The sequence below is a fragment of the Apodemus sylvaticus genome, chromosome 16, assembly GCF_947179515.1.
Source record: "Apodemus sylvaticus chromosome 16, mApoSyl1.1, whole genome shotgun sequence".
NCBI classification, from domain to species: Eukaryota; Metazoa; Chordata; class Mammalia; order Rodentia; family Muridae; genus Apodemus; species Apodemus sylvaticus.
The window spans coordinates 40756578-40767040 of record NC_067487.1 but is presented as its reverse complement, the minus strand read 5'-3'; positions in this window follow the sequence as shown (position 1 = coordinate 40767040).

Sequence of the window (10463 nt, the reverse complement as noted above, 5' to 3'; positions counted from 1 at the left end):
CACCAAGAGCAGGACAAACAAAACTGTGCACACGTGACCAGTATAGCTAACTTTAAAACTATGTGATATCCATCTTTATATATACACGTCTTAAGTATGTAGAATTCCTCCAGCTTTTTTTATTCAAGTTCTCCAGTTCTACAGAGGAGTTGAAAGAATGGAACAAGGGTTGTACCCATGCCTGCCACCTACATTGGTCACTGTTAATCTCTCTCTCTGCCTCTGCCTCTCTGTCTCTCTGTCTCTCTATCTCTCTCTCTCTACATATAAGAACTTTTTCACTAAACCATTTGAAAAGTTGCAAACATCATGACCTATGTCTTAATCCATTTCATGTTACTAAAAGAGCACTTCTGATCAGGTAACCCCTAAACAATGCGAGTTTATTTACTCAGGTTCCAAGGTGAGAAAGCCCAAGACCTTGGCACTAACATCTGGTTGGCATCTGGTGAGGGCCTTAATGTGACAAGGATCCTCTTCCTTTTCCAATAAAGCCAGCTTCAAGGAGACTACACCCATGTAGCCTTGTGTACCCCCTAACTATAAGGCCCCACCTCCAGATGCCAACATACAGATTTAAGGATACATAAACATCTGGAGAACACATTCAAACCAGAGCAACACTTCAGTCCTAATTTCTAGCATTATCACATTCTCCTAAATAACTACACTAGCAGTTACATACCTGGAAAGCAAGCAATTTCATATTGCCTATATTCAAATTTATTTCCAGATCACTTTATATAATTTTCAGTCTAGCTCACATATTGCCCTTTATGTTGCTTTAGGATTTGTTTTGTATGTTTGGTTTTTCGAGACAGGGTTTCTCTGTGTAGCCCTGGCTGTCCTGGAACTCACTCTGTAGACCAGGCTATTCTCAAACTCAGAAATCCACCTGCCTCTGCCTCCCAAGTGCTGGGATTAAAGGTATGCACCACCACTGCCTGGCACTTTAGTATTTTCAACATAAAATAGTATCTCAGGCTTTCTCTTTCCTCTCCTCCTTCCATCATTCCATAGCACAGACTATTAGAAAGAATAAAGGTTAGAGCTCGCTCTGCATCCCAGGTCTTTCTGACTGGTCCTCGTGATCACACTTTGCCATTTCAAGCTTCCTTGGAAGATCTGTACACTTGTTTCTTTTGAGGTTCTGCAACATCATTTTCTAAGCAGGAGAGTTTAAGCCAAGTTGCACTTAAGAGGTTTGTGTAGCTATGATCTTGTTGTAAACTCTAACGCTGAGAAACTCAGCCTCACTGAGAAACTTCTCTCCTGTTGTGGTTCTCAGAGCAATGGCTGTATTACAAATACAGGGACGAGTCCTGGATTGGTGGGAAATTTTGTATTGTTCTTAAGAATCTCTCTCTCTCTCCTCTCTCCTTTCCCCCCCCCCTCTCTCTCTCCCCTTCATCTCTGTATGTGGTGTGTGTGTGTATGTGTGGGAGGGTGGCAGTCTGTGTGTGGGTGGCAGTGTGTGTTGAGAAAAGCTCATGTAGAGCTTTTCTGGCCCAGAACCAGCTAACCAGACCAGGTTGGTCTCGAACTCACAGAGATCCACCTGTCTCTGCTTCCTGAATGCTAGGATCAAAGGCATGCACCACCACACTTGACTCTAGATGCCAATTTTTTAAAACTCCTAATCCATCTCCATGTTTTCTGAGTTGATTCACTTTGGAGGAGAAGTTTAGATACGTGGTAAAAGCTCATTCACCGTGACAACCATTAGAGCAAGGGCCGTTTTTCAGGGTGTCAGGTGACCTTCCGGCCCTGGGCAGTCCCTGGCAGTAGTATTACAAGATTACTTGGAGGTACAAATGGGACACAAAGAAGTGTCCCATTCCTGGACTCTTACATGTTCGCCCCAACAGTGGGCTGAGTCAGGTGGCCATGATGGTAGGAAGGGAACTCTGTCCCTGGTATTCCCAAAGTGTGAGGGGACACATGCTGGTTTATAGCATAAAAACATCTGCCACCAGCACTGTGGGTGATGACTATTGGCGAAAGCCACATTCATAGACCAAAATGGGCCTCAACCTGATCCACCTGTGCTCTTTACCATACCCTCAGAGTGGAGGAAACTGTGAGATGCTTTGTCTTGGGTTTGTGAAATCTTTTTCATCAGGTCAGTCTTAGAAGCTATCATCAGATTTTGTCCAGAAGTACTGCATTCCTCTGTTCAGTTCTGGCATGCCTTTGAAAGGCAATTCTTGTGCTACCCAGCACCATCAAAGTGCAGGCCTAAATGCCGAAGAAAGCAACACTGAATTTAAAATTGTAGTAAAATACAATACTATAAAATCAAAGCAAGTCACAAATGTTGTTAGTCCTGATGGCCATGCTGAAACGTTAAAGCCAAAACATTGATACTTGAGCATTTCAACTGATTATCTGAGTCATATGTTTTCTTTCCTTCTTTCTTTTTTTTTGGGGGGGGGTTTGTTTGTTTTTTCTGGGACAGGGTTTCTCTGTGTAGCCCTGGCTGTCCTGGAACTCACTTTGTAGATCAGGATGGCCTCAAACTCAGAAATCTGCCTGCCTCTGCTTCCCAAGTGCTGGGATTAAAGGCATGCGCCACCACCGCCCGGCCATATGTTTTATTTCTGCTTGTAACTCACATCATCAATAATCTGATACAATTTGGAGTTGATATAAATGACACTATTTTGTATACTATATTTTAAAAATCGGTTGCTATGGTTTGGGTAAGTGTTCTCGAAGGCCTGTGTACTGAAGGCTTGCTTTTTCGTCCTGTGGTGCTCCTGGGAAGCAGGGGAGAATTTGGAATGTGGAGTCTAGTGGAATGAGCTTCAGTCTCTGGGGTGTGTCTTGTCTTTGTTTCACACCACCAAGAAGCAAGCAGCTTCCTTGTCTCGTATGTCCGCCACAAACTATTCTGTCTGCCACAGGCCCAGTGGTAATGGATCACAGACTGAAACGTCTAAAACCAAGAGCCAAAATAAACCTTTCTGCTTTTTAAGTTGATTTGTCTCAAGTACTTGTTACAGAAACAGAGGGTGAAGGCAAAGGTTTTACTGTAATGTAAATAGCTAATGAGATTATTAAAATAAAAAAGCTCTTAGAGACTATCATGTGTGCTTAGTAAAAGATCAGTTTTATTATACCATGTACAATGTTGTGTTGTAAGTACTGTTACTATACCACAAGTTACTTAAAGTACTAAGTCACCCAGATTAATCTGTAAGCCTTTTAAAAAAAAATGTATTTGTATTTCTTATTAAAAACTATACAATTATTTTAAATTGTTTTCATTGTTGATTTTTTTGTGTTTTTTTTTGTTTTGTTTTTTGGGGATTTTTGTTTTTGTTTTTGTTTTTGTTTTTCCGAGACAGGGTTTCTCTGTATAGTCCTGGCTGTCCTGGAACTCACTCTGTAGACCAATCATTGTTGCATTTTTAAAAACAAAGGAGCTCAAGTTCCTGCACACTCTGCCTATTCTGAGACTTAATTCCTTGTTAATGCTTTTTAAAAAGTTTTAGTTCTTTTAGGGGATTAGTACCATATTTCAAGTGAGAACTTAAAGTGTCATTTGATTGTGCATTTTAGCCACTATCTATTGCTTTCTATCATCCCCCTTCTCCCTCCCCTTCCTGGTTTAAGCATTTTATTCTGTTATTTGTAAGCCTGGTCTGTAACAGCTTGCTCCCACTTCTTAGTGCCCTGACCCCACCTTTTCTTTTCCTACTCTTTTTCCAGCTCTACTTGCGCACTTATTTATATGCCTGTGATTGGATACTATAAATTCATAGTATACTAAGAATTGTCTCCATGCTGTCTCCTCAAAAGGGTGTCCCAGCCCTGACGGTTCTGACAACTTGGCTGGATCATTGTGTGTTCGGGGGAGTTCCCCTACAGACCTCTTCTATTCTTGTTCTGATGACTCACCTGCTTGAGGTCTCAGGACTACTCAAAAGACTGCAGAGAATTCTCCGTGTGTACATGGGAAGATGCTCACCGTTCCAAAAGTGTGGAGACCTGAGTCCATATCCACTGTAGGAAGGTTGTGTCCTTCCATTCAGGCAGCACCTCTGCCCCTACATACTAAGTAGCACTAAATGTCTCTGGACGCTACCAGACATCTCGGGCAGATGAAGCAAGATTATCCTTTCTTCAATTATAAACTACTAGCCTTAAATCTGAAGTGGATTTTAACTTAGAAAGCCAGTTTAACTGAAGAATGTGTAAGATGGCCCTAAAATGTCTTACTCTGGTAGACACATACCAGCCTATCTAGCACATCCAGCATACCCCAGGTTCTGTAATGAAGGCTTTTTGCATCAATAACTAAGGCCACAGATCAGTGACCTTAAGATACAAATTATCTAGGCAGGAATGACTAAATCATTGGATACCTTTATAGGTCTTAGTCAGAGAGGGAAAACAGAGAGATTCAAAGCAGAAGGTATTCAATGCTCCTGTGTTCATCATATTGCTTTTGAACTGGGTAAGACCAAATTCCTAGACAGCTTTGGTGACCCAGAATTCCCAGAGGGTTTATGTCTGGCTCTTTGTCAGAGTTCGCACAGTAAATTTACACTTTCTTTACCATCAGCCAGGCATGGCGGGTGTTCCAGATAAAGATGGCTACAGTCTGGTTCTAAATGTCCTCTGCGGTGTACAATGAGTGAGCAGTGAGAGCCAATCTACCCGGTGGGGCATACTGCTGGCCTTGGCTACAAGTCTCCTACATGGAAGCTACTGGTCAGGAGTCATCTCTTCAGTCAAGACATGCTTGTTACAGCATTGTTACAGCAATTTTGGATACTGCTGCCAAAAAGCAGAGGAACTCGGCTCGTGGGAAGGTCAGAGCGCAGGCTGGCCCAGGAAGTGCTTCACCATAGTCTAGGCTGTGGTACAGCGTTTGACCTTCCAAGCCCTGGAGGGCTGTGGCTCAGAGAACTCACAGTTCACTCACCACTGTGCATCCAAGTCATTATCACCACAAGGACGTGTACAGCCAGCCCAGCATATCCGGATGTTATCTGCTCTTTCTATGCGCCAACTTTTGTGACCAAATGTCCCCTCTTCTCTAGAGACAGTGGCCACCAGCCATTCCAGATTAAGATCCACCCCAATGATTTCATTTTGCAATGAGCCCATTTCCAAATAAAGTCTCACCTTGAGGAACTGGGAATTAGGATTTCACTGTGAGAACGTGGTTGGGTACAGAGGCACAACTGAGCCCATCACGGGGAGGAGGAGGGAACTGAGGACTGGGGAGGAATTTAACTTCCAGGTTCCCAATCAGGTGGCTGAACCCGGCATTACCCCTAAAAATACCACTGGCTAGTAACGAACTGCACCATTCCACTTCTGAGATTCGGACAATACACATCCCAGCTTGTAGCTGCTGCCCTGTCATTGCTGGATGAGCAAATGGGTATCAGGAAATGTATATTTAGACGCAGAACAGTTGTTTTAAAAATATTATGAAACAAAATTAACTCCCTTCAAATGGCAGTAATTACCCTTTTGTTTTGAATACCATCGAACAAACTAGAAATGTTATACTTGTCCTTAGGATAACCCCAAAGCCATCTTCCCCTAGATATTATGAAAGGGAAAAGCCAAGGAACAAAGAAATTAAACAATTCACGCAGAGGCAAACCTGTTCCGTGGGAGAACATGGGACCCAGCCACAGATTTTGTCAGGGCCAAACCCTGACCCATTTCTCTGTATATCACTTAGACTGTCAAGTGGTTTCTAGCAGGTTTAGTCATTCTGGTTCAAGACTTGAGAAACTACCTCATTGCTGCCAGGGTGGTTACAGCATCAAAAAGCAGGACCTTTAAGACAAGACTAGATCCGTGAGACTGCAGAGATGGCTCAGGAGTCAAGAGCACTGGCTGCTCTTCCAAGAACGCAGATTCAACTCCCAGTAGCAACATGGCAGCTCACAGCCATCGGTAAATTCAGATTCAGGGGAGCTGACACCTGTGCGGCCACCAACCACACATGGAGCATAGACATACTTGCAGGTAAAATAACCATATGTATAAAATAATAAAAAGTGACTAGATTACAGCTATTAGAGAGGTAGTCAGTTATCATAAGAGTAGTCTCCTAGTAACAGTGAGTCTGACCTGGTTTCTCTGTCTCACATGCACTTCCTTTGCTCTGTGATACCCTCTGCCACATTCCAAGGCAAGAATACTCTTGACCAGATGCCAACACGTTATTTTTTGAACTTTTAAGCCTCAATAAGAGTAAGAAATAAAGCATCCTTCATAAGTTACCCGGTAATGGTTAGTTTTGATAATTGACACAGTCTAATTTCAAATTGTACTTGTGTATGTGTGCACAGGTGTGTGTGCATTCATGCATGTGTGTGCATGCAGGCTTGCTTTTTGCTGGGGCCTTAGCATGTGGCAGTCAGAGGTCAACTTTGAAGAGCCAGTTCTCTCCTGTCACTCTGTGCACTCTGGTGACCTCAGAATGCTAAACTTACCTGTAAGCACCTCCACTGACAGAGCCATCCCACTGTGCAACTTTGCCTCAGTATAAAACCACTTGGGAAAAGATTCAATGAAGGATGCCCTGTGGGCGTGTATGGTTTGTACGTTGAACTTCTTCTTCTTCTTCTTCTTCTTCTTCTTCTTCTTCTTCTTCTTCTTCTTCTTCTTCTTCTTCTTCTTCTTCTTCTTCTTCTTCTTCCTCTTCCTCTTCCTCCTCCTCCTCCTTCTTTCTTTTCCTCCTCCTCCTTCCTCCTCCTCCTCCTCCTCCTCCCCCTCCTCCTTTTCCTCCTCCTCTTCTCCTCCTCCTTCTTCCTTCTTCTTGCTCCTTCTCTCCCTCCTCCTCCTTTTCCTGTCCTCTTCTTTCTTTTTAGACACAGTCTGACTATGTTACCTTGGCTGACCTGGAATTCTCTATGTCGGTCATCCTCCTGTCTCTGCTTTCCAGGGCCTGGGATTACAGAGGGTCACACCATTGCACCAGTCTAAGGAGGTTGTCTTGATTAAGCTAATCGAGGTGGTAAGACATGCCAACCATGGGTAGTACCATTCCCTAGGAAGGGCTCCTGACCTATGTTAGAGTAGAGAAAGTAACTGAGTGTAAGCATGACTGCATTTATCCTATCCCAGTCTTAACTGTGGACATGACCAGCTGCTTCAAGTCCCTGCCACCTCGACTTTCCCACAGAAATAAACTACAACCGGGAATTGTGAGCCAAATACAACTATCTTCTTTACGTTGCTTTTATGAGTGTATGTTATCACAGAAAGAGGAAATAAAACTAAAACACCCAGTCGCCAAGTCTCAGATATTATGCTAGGGCAACTGAAAGACTAAGACGGTGACCTACATAATACATGATACATAGTCCCCTGCCACAATGCTGCTTTTATAGAAAATTGTTGCCGGGTGGTGGTGGCTCACGCCTTTAATCCCAGCACTTGGGAGGCAGAGGCAGGCGGATTTCTGAGTTCGAGGCCAGCCTGGTCTACAGAGTGAGTTCCAAGACAGCCAGGGCAACACAGAGAAACCCTGTCTCGACAGAAAAAAAAAAAGATATAAAAGGTTATATATATATATATATATATATATATATATATATATATATATATATATATATATAAGAAACAGCCTTTCCCTTAAGTATCAAAAGGAGGTCCGTGGTTTCATATTTCTAGCTGAGAAATCAGAGGTAATAAGGACTTAGTAGATGGCATACACTAACCGAAGCCAAAATAGCAACAATGACTTCTGTAGAAATAAAATAAAACATTGATGTACTTGAGCTTAGTGGAGTTAGCAATAATTAATTAAAACACATACAACTTAAAATAGGTGGATTTGTTTTATATGTGAAAAATATGAACTATAGGGCATATACTTTCCAAAATGTACTCAAATTACAAGTAAAATAAGAAATGTGATGAGATAAAGTGTGTGTGTGTGTGTGTGTGTGTGTGTGTGTGTGTGTGTGACATCAGCCATCTTTTTCGGGTGTCACTCTCCATTTCATTTGCTGAGGCAGGCTCTCTTGCAGAACCCAGAGTTCACCGATCCAGTTGGTCCAGCTAGCTAGTTTGCCCCAGGCAGGAGTCCTCCAACTCCACCTTCTAAGAACTGGGATTAATTACTCTTGCCTGGTTTCTACATGGGCGCTGAGAATCTGAACTCTGGCCCTCATGCTTGCACACAAGCACATTGTCTACGGGGCCATTTCCCCAGCAGCACACATTCGATTTAAAGATTATGTTGATATTTGAGCTTTTATTTGTGCAGCATAGTCAGACAGAAAAAACAAAACAAAAAAAATGCTGTTGCAGCCAAACAGGCCTAAATTGGAATCCCGGCAGTGACCTTTGATTTGTTTATCTGAAAATAAGAGATTGAAGAAAAACAAAAAACTAAAAAGTTGTTGTGCAGATTTAACATATATTCAAAACAATCGGCGCTCCGTACAAGAGGCAACAAGTGCCCTGAATTCCTAGCACTTGAGCACCTGTTAAATACTGCAGCACGGCGGCTTCGGAGTCAGTTTGGAAAATTGAGGAGTCCATATTTTGTACTTCAAAACAAACAGCTATGGGAGGAGTGGTATACTTACAAGGCCTGAATAGTGACATCAGGGACTATCACCAGTAGGAACGGGGGTGGGGGGTGGGGGGTGGGGGTGGGGGGTGGGGGGTGGGGGGGTGGGGGAGGGTGGGGAGGGTGGGGAGGGTGGGGGGGTGGGGGGGGTGAGCCTCGCTTCACATAGGCCATGGGCAGCTAAGACAAGAAGCCAGAAACAGGCTTGTTTGGTGAGCACAGTTGGGATAGCACCCTTAGATCCCTAGAGGTCACATCGAATAAAGATCATTTTTGATCACTAGGTTGGTGATACCTCAATGGAGCATCAGGATAATGTGTTTCCATCTTTCAGGCACAGATATTGTTAGTGTGACACTAACTTTGTTTCTCTGAGTTGGATTCAACTGTGAAGACGTCTGAAGCAACGTTAAAAACTTCCCTTTTCTTCTTGTGCTTTCCACCCACAGAAATATTTGAGCTTTAGAAGGGCATGAGCAAGGAGGGAGAGAGAGAAAACACAAGAGCTGTCTGTGGGGAAGAGGGCCAAGGTGGAACAATCGTCACAGCCAGGGGGTCATGAAATAGGGGAGGTGAGAGGAATGCTCCTCAGGTGATGCCGCCCTGTCAGAGAACCTGTAGATAGTGTAAGAGCCAGAGAGGCCGAGAGATAGCCAGAGCACTCACTTATAGAGCAAGGGGGGGGGGGAGAGTTAAAATACCAAGGAGATTCTATACAGCAAGAATTGCGGGTGGTATGCATGAAAATCAGATGAGTTTCCAAGGTGAACCCTAGAGTTAAGATGTTTCCCATCCCAACCCCCAAGAGAGGTACAATGAATCTTATGTGTCATCTAGAGGACATTACAGTCCCTGGTTATTCAATCAAATGCTAATGTACATATTTATTTTTAGATATAAATAAAGAGGACAGTTGGGTAACATAAAAGAAAATTATAAGGTAAGATACTACATAAGCCAATTCCTTGAGGTAAATCTCTTATTATGCACCTGAGGAGTGCTTCAGAGATAACTGGGTGAGGAGCCAAATGAGGAAGGGCCTCAAGGCCCAGGGAGGGTTGACACAGGTTCCATCAAGACAGAGGTCTGAAGTCAAAGTTGATGAGTTAGCTGCCTACAACGGGGTTTAGATGCTGGGCAGTGAGGACAGAACAGTCTCTGGGCCTTAACTCTGTGTTTGAATGCCAGCCTGGTCTTACAGAGTGAGTTCCAGGACAGCCAGGGCTACACAGAGAAACCCTGTCTCGAAAAACCATATATATATGAAACAGTCTTTCCCTTAATTCAGTCTCAAAAGGAGGCCCATGGTTCCATATTTCTAGCTGAGAAATCAAAGGTAATAAGGACATAATAGTAATAAGGCATACATTAACTAAAGCCAAAACAGTAACAATGACTTCTGTAGAAATAAAATAAAATATTGAGCTTAGTGGACTTAGCAACTACTTAAAACACACACAACTTAAAATATGTGGATTTGCTTTATAGGTTAAAAATATGAACTCTCTAGATGGGAACATTGGGCAGCAACTGCTCTTTGGGCAGTGACAGTCTCTCTCTTCCTCTTTTTCAGAGAGCCACCGCCTGATCCAAACTACATCTCTCCTCTCGAGTAAGTCTCAATACAAGTTTTGCCTGACCAATCTCACTCCTACCATCTCTGGGCCTGGGCACTAGGCCCAAGTAACACGAAGACAACTGTTCCCTTGTGAAAACCAACCATAATGCTACTACATGTGTTTCCTACACATATAAGTCTATAAAGATAGGACGCCTAGCACAGAAAAAGAATAAAAACAAAAATTTGTAAAGTGGTAAAAATCTAGCAGCTCATACCAGTATATGAAGACAGCAGAGAATGTAAAAATTTACCTTGATTTTCAGGAGCCTTTGGGTCAAAACAGAA